The sequence below is a fragment of the Magnolia sinica genome, chromosome 1, assembly GCF_029962835.1.
Source record: "Magnolia sinica isolate HGM2019 chromosome 1, MsV1, whole genome shotgun sequence".
NCBI classification, from domain to species: Eukaryota; Viridiplantae; Streptophyta; class Magnoliopsida; order Magnoliales; family Magnoliaceae; genus Magnolia; species Magnolia sinica.
The window spans coordinates 138,104,567-138,111,287 of record NC_080573.1 but is presented as its reverse complement, the minus strand read 5'-3'; the positions used below and the strand labels follow the sequence as shown (position 1 = coordinate 138,111,287).

Sequence of the window (6,721 nt, the reverse complement as noted above, 5' to 3'; positions counted from 1 at the left end):
AAAACTTCATACATGGCCTGAGGGCCATAAATTAACCATACATATCAAATTTCAGCCCTCGGATCACTATGGAAGTACCCCAACTGACAGATCAGCCCATAAACCGTTGATTCTGGGCCCACCTGATATCTGGAACTGTCTCAACTTTGGTCTCGGCGGTTTAAATAAGATGAGAAAACAAATGGATAGATCAGATCTTGCATATACATGATAGTGGGCCCTGTATATACAGCGTGTACATAAGGTACACAACTGCCGCGAGCCGCACCGAATCCACGTACAGCGGGTCAGCGCTGCTGATCAGGGTCAAATATTGCATATCAGACCCCAGTAATTGCCTGATTTTACGTACATGATAAGGTTTAATGCCATATTTTAATTGTATTTTTGTTACAGGATGAAGTGAAGAGCGTTAATTGAAAATTGATGTTAAAGGCTGGATTTCATGATCCAAAGTCTCCAGGGCACAGGATGGACTCCAGAGAACCAATAATGAAGATTTTACATGCCTGGGATCTGAGGAAAGCAAGCCAAAGGGGCCCGAAAAGGGTCCCGAATGCAAGATCACATAGTTCCCGCTATCCGATCAGTTCGAAACTTAATACATGGGATGAGGGCCGTAAACTAACCGTACATATTAAATTTCAGCCATTAAAGATCTCGGGAAGTGAGCCAACTGACAAATCAGCCCGTTAATCTCCAATTTGGGGCCCACCTGATATTTGGAACTGCTTCAAACTTGGTGTTGACGGTTGAAATTATATGACAAAGAAGATGGACGGATTGGATTCCTCGAAATCATCACAGTGGACCCCACATTGAGTGACATGTGCATGGTGCACATGTGCACTGACCGAGCACCGAACGGGCTTGCGTCGGGTCAGCAGCGCTGACCCGACTACGTCTTTGAAAAGGAAACCTCCGTTTCCAGCGTCCGCGGCAGCCGACCGTTGTCGTCGGTTGTGGGGCCCACCTATTGTCCAAATGGACAATCCAAACCGTCCATCCGCTTCCTGAGGTCGATATCGTCATCGCCTAGATGTCCGTTTGGTTCCATACATATGTACGGACGTTGATCGCTGAAAAAAACGTAAAATGGACGGTGAGTTCAAAACTCCGTGGGTTGCACCGAATCCACCCCAAAACCAGTCAATTCCTACTGATTTTTCGAGCTGAAACCAATGGACGACGTGGATTCCTGTGAAAAGTCCAGGAATGGGCCCCACCATCATCGCAGCGTCGGTTTGGCGTCCGCGTAGCGTCTTCCGCTGGCCGTTTTTGCGAAGGTTTGTGGGCCCCGTACGTCACGCGTACGGCCGATCTGACCCGTCCATCGTGTAGAGGGCTTCGAGAGCTTCAAAACCATGTTGATATTCTTCGCCCATGCGTACACACGTGTGCGGTACAGAGGCCACAAACAGGCCGTCTTGTGACGTTCAAAACTGTTTTTTTTGAGATTTCTTCTGTGGGCCGCGCTAATGGACCTTCAAAACTACCCATTCTTGACTGAAATTTCGTCCTGAATCCAATGGACGGGGTAGATTTTCCAGAAAATGCCTCTGTGGGGCCCACCGATCACGGCTGCGAAAATTTGTACTCCGAGTCCTTCTACGACTCTGCCACCGACCCCCAGCAGCTATAAAAGGGGAGTTTTGGACGTGGGAAAGGCATTCAGAACCAGGGGATTCCAGATCTGGAGCAAGGAAGAGAAGAAAGAGAAGAAAGAGAAGAAAGAAGAGAGAGATCGATTGGTTTGGTGTTTAATTTTTATGAATTTTATTTAATATTTTTCATGGATTTTATGGGTCACTAATCTCTCAGCTAGGGCTGAGATGAAGCCCCTAATTTGATTATCTCTTGTATTGGTTGATTTACTTTGAATTTCAATTAATTTGTTTCTTTCTTTAAGTGGGCTTTATGGGTTTAAATTCTATACTTCTCCATCTATGAACTTGACCAAAGTATATATATGGATGTTGTTTGGATGCTTATTATAGGTGCTTGTGTCTGATCAAGAACAGGTTTCCTATAGAGGAAGAAACAGGATGCTTTAATGAATTGTACATCCCTTATGCCCGACCAAGGATATGGGATATGTCATTCATGGCATTGCTTAAAGGAATTAGACAGTCTGTATGCCCGATTAAGGACACAGATTGTGCTTTCTCTATTTAAGTGGTATCAATCTAGATCAAGGTGAATCAACAGACAAAACAAGGGTTAGGATAATTAGGGGTGGATTCGAAAGTCCTAGTGCTCTCTCTCTGATTGAATTTTCTTCCCTGTTCTTAATTAATTGTTTTTCATAAAATTGTGCTTAGTAATTCATTCCATTATTTGTTGGATTAGTTAAGGAGAATCATAGATTTGAATTGTGACGACCAGTCCTCGTGGGAACGATCTCGTAATACGTACCGTATCTACATCTGATTCGTATACTTGCGAGTTTAAAAATCATTTAAATCATGTTGGTTTAAATAAAACATCAAGTTTTTGGCGCCGTTGCCGGGGAGTGTTTCGGTCCAATTGGATTTAGGATTCTCTCTTATCATAATTCATAGTCTTAGGTTTTTTGACTAACTTTAGGTTAAAATTTTTTTTTTTAGAAACTAACCTATTTCCTGTTTTGTAGGGACCTGACATAAACTACTACTTTGGTAATCTCTTTCCAATTTTTCTATTTTTTTTCTAATTTCTATTTTTAGAATTAAGGTTATATTTTTTCAGAAAGTTTCTATTTCCAGGCTATTTTATTTATTTTTAGAAATTTTCCCTTTTTAGAAACTAACTTAGCTTTTATTTTCTAAGATTACAAACTTTTTTTTTTTTTTAGAAATTAACCGTTGCTTAGGATTTTTTCTAGCATTATTTTAGTAAATTTAATTTATTTTTGTTTTCTTTTTGTTTATAGGAATTAAGGAAGGAAGCTGCTAAATAACATTGTCTTCAAAAGGAGGAGCTCTTCTTCAGACATCAATCATCTCCTTTTCTGGGTTCTTTCTTCCCATTCTCATTTACATAATTTTAACTTGTTTTAGAATCTCACAGTTTATGCTAGGACGTAGATCTCTGGATTTAGAACTAGCACCGTTTGATCCTGAGATTGAAAGAACAATTCGTGAAAGATTGAGAAATAATTCTGTTGAAATGGCGAATGAGACTGAAGTTAAAGCTCTCAAAGATTATTCAGCTCCTGTCCAATTTAATGCGCCTTCATGCATAGTGTTGCCAACCACTACGGCAGCACACTTTGAACTTAAACCTGGAGTCATACAATTGTTGTCATCCTTTTATGGATTGGACAAAGAGGACCCATATCATCATGTGAAAGAATTCTTAAACATTTGCTCCACCTTTAAGTTCCAAAACTTCTCCGACGATTCGATCCGCCTACGCTGTTTCCTTTTTCTTTGAAGGATAAGGCGAAAGCATGGTTGAATTCTCTAGAAGTTGGATCTATCACTACATGGGACCAACTGTCCTAAGAAGTTCTTAAACAAGTTCTTCCCCGTTCACAAAACCAATGCCCTCCGTAGAGAAATCACTAACTTCACACAAAAAGAGGGCGAGCACTTTCATGAATGTTGGGAAAGATGGAAGGACTTGCTTCTTAAATGTCCTCACCATGGTTTTGAGAAGTGGCAACAAGTTCAATACTTCTATGACGGTCTGACACCACAGAACCGTCGCATGGTTGATGCCACCAGTGGAGGGTCATTCATGACCAAAAGTGATGTCGAAGCGTGGAACTTCTTTGAAACTTTGTGCGAAAATTCCCAACAATGGGATTATTCAAATAGAGGTGATAGAAGTCCCCAACAACAAAAGAGAGGTGGTATATATGAGATAGGAGTCATACCAGAGCTAAGTGCCAAGCTTGATAACCTGACAAAGAAAGTTGATGCTCTGGTATTGAATAATGGACCACCACAAACAGCTCAAGTCGAGGCATATGCCACATGTTCCAGTCCTGCCCATCCTATGCAGTCTTGTCCATCTGGTGCAGCATTCCCAGAACTTCTCTCTGAACAAGTTCATGCTATGAACACTTTTCAAAAATCTGGGAATGATCCTTACTCGAACACATACAACCCAGGGTGGGCTAGACATCCAAATTTCTCTTGGGCAAAAGGACCACAACAAGGAGGACCATCTGGAAATCCTCCCATGCAACCGCACCTCCAAGTTGGCAGTCAACAACCTCAACAATTTTCACAATATCAACAACTGCCTACACAATCAAGGAAACCATCTCTTGAGGATACACTCCATCTTTTCATGCAGAGTTCTCTCCAATTCCAAAAAGACACCCAACAAACCTTACTGGCCAACCAGCAAAGCTTACATGCAAATGCACAATCCATTGCCAAGCTGGAAGTACAAATGGGTCAACTAGCTGCCACATTGAGTGAGAGAGAGAAGAGCAAGTTCCCTAGCCAACCTGAGGCTAATCCAAAGGGACAGTATGAGATTGGCTCTAATTCCAACCAAGGGCAATATCATGAACAGGCCAAATCGATCACTACCCTTAGGACAGGCAAGCAGATTGATAACAGAATAGAAATGCCTGGGGATGAATCAAATTCTAAAACAGAAGATCAAGATGAAGCAGAGAGCCATACCAATGCATCCAAAGTCCAAAAACTCTCTGACTCTCCAAGAGCCACGAATGTGCCACCTTATGTGCCCAAAGCACCCTTTCCTCAACGTCGCACCAATAAAGAAAAGAAATAACTTTGATGAAATCTTGGATGTGTTTCAAAAAGTGCAAGTCAACATCCCGTTGCTTGACGCTATCAAGCAAGTCCCTGCTTACGCTAAGTTTCTTAAAGATTTATGCACTCAAAAGCGTAAGCAGAATGTTCATAAGAAAGTCTTCCTTGCAGAGCAGCTCAGCTCCATGATTCAACATAACACCCCTCCTAAATTTAGGGATCCAGGAGCTCCCACCATTTCTTGCGGCATAGGAGATCATAAGATCGGGAAGGCATTACTTGATTTAGGGGCGAGTGTCAATTTGTTACCATATTCGGTCTATGAGCAGCTAGGACTTGGTGAGTTGAAACCGACTAAGGTAACATTACAACTAGCTGATAGATCTGTCAAGGTGCCCCGGGGTGTTATTGAAGATGTGTTAATCCAGGTTGATAAATTTTATTTTCCAGTGGATTTCATAGTTATAGATACTCAGCCTGTCCAGAATCTTCATAGTCAGATCCCAGTCATTTTGGGTCGTCCATTTTTGGCCACATCTAATGCTATTATCAATTGCAGGAATGGAGTTATGAAATTGTCCTTTGGTAACATGAATATTAAACTCAATGTTTTTAATGCAGGACAACAACCCTCAGATTTGGATGACATATTTGAAGTGGACATGATCGAGAGCCTTGTGCAGGACTCCTTCCGTACATCTTTTGAAGATCCTCTTGAGACCTGCTTAGCACAATCGGGCATGGATTTTGACATTGATAGTCCCATCCATGAAGTCAATGCATTGCTCGACTTTACTCCTATATTGGAGACTGAAAAATGGAGAGCGAAAGTGGAACCTCTTCATCCCTCTGAGACTCTTCCTAACAGCACATTTGTAACTCTGAGAAGACAAAGGCGAGCAGGCTGCTTAATGTTCTTAGAGCATATAAGGCAGCAATTGAACGGAAGATAATGGAAATACAGGGAGTATGCCCCACGATATGTATGGATCATGCTGTGGAAATGTCGCGTGAAATGCAAAGGAAGCGTGATCCTAACATGGAAGAAGTCGTTCGAGCAGAAGTCCTTAAATTATTTGACGACAGTGTCAGTTACCTCATTTCAGATGGCACAGTTCATGAGAACTCACATCACTTGTCTGGGATTGGTTAATCAAGATGTTGAGGTAATTTCTTTGGCGGACCCTGGTTATAAAGATTATTTCATTCATGGTCCGTTCTTGTCTGGCTGAAGACGTTAAACTTAGCGCTCATGGGAGGCAACCCAGCCTTTTGCTTTATTGTATTGCTTGTTATTTCATTCATTTTCATTATTTTCTTAGTTAGTTACTTCAATGTTTGTGGGTAACATTACTCGCAAACCCTCACGAGACTACAACTCGTCCACTAGGGGTAACCTAGGGGTTTAAAGGCTTGTTGCATGCGCTAAATGCAATCGAGAGCACTGCGAAAGTGGTATAGGTAGGCTCTTCTTTTATTTTTCTTTTTGTTATTTTTTTTCTTCTGTTGATTTCTCTCTTGCGCTAACTCATTTTTCCGTTGAAATTCTTCGCAAACTTTGAGAAAGCTTCTTGATTCTCCGTCCAGGTACTATCTTTCCCTCATTCCTCTTTTATTATTCGTTGTCCCATGTGCATCGCATGATTATTTCTTTTACATTGAGGACAATGTAGATTTTAGGTTAGGGGTGGAAGATTAGGTTACCTAATCAGTATTTTCTTGGTTTTGAGCAAAATTTTTGAAAATTTTAAAATTTTTTCTGGAATTTCTATTAAACTCAAAGTGATTTTGAAGGATAGTTGTGATTTTACCATTATAAGATACATGATGTTAGTAACTAATGACTCTTGGATTCGGCCATCTGCTTGATTTCACAGTCCATTTTGAATTGTTAATCCATGATTAGAGGTTGTAAACATTGATTGAGTCATGATTTCACATATCACATCTCGCTTACACATTAAGCTTTCGGTTCGATAACTGAATGATTAACTTGGTAAAAAGAA

General features: G+C 40.9%; 1 non-coding gene across 1 annotated transcript; it reads right to left on the bottom strand.

Annotated features, from left to right (window-relative positions):
- Positions 1-3,525: 3,525 nt before the first annotated feature.
- LOC131222012 (small nucleolar RNA R71) lies at positions 3,526-3,632 on the bottom strand. The gene has a single exon (XR_009159726.1). It is a non-coding gene; the product is annotated as a small nucleolar RNA R71 (small nucleolar RNA).
- Positions 3,633-6,721: the final 3,089 nt, after the last annotated feature.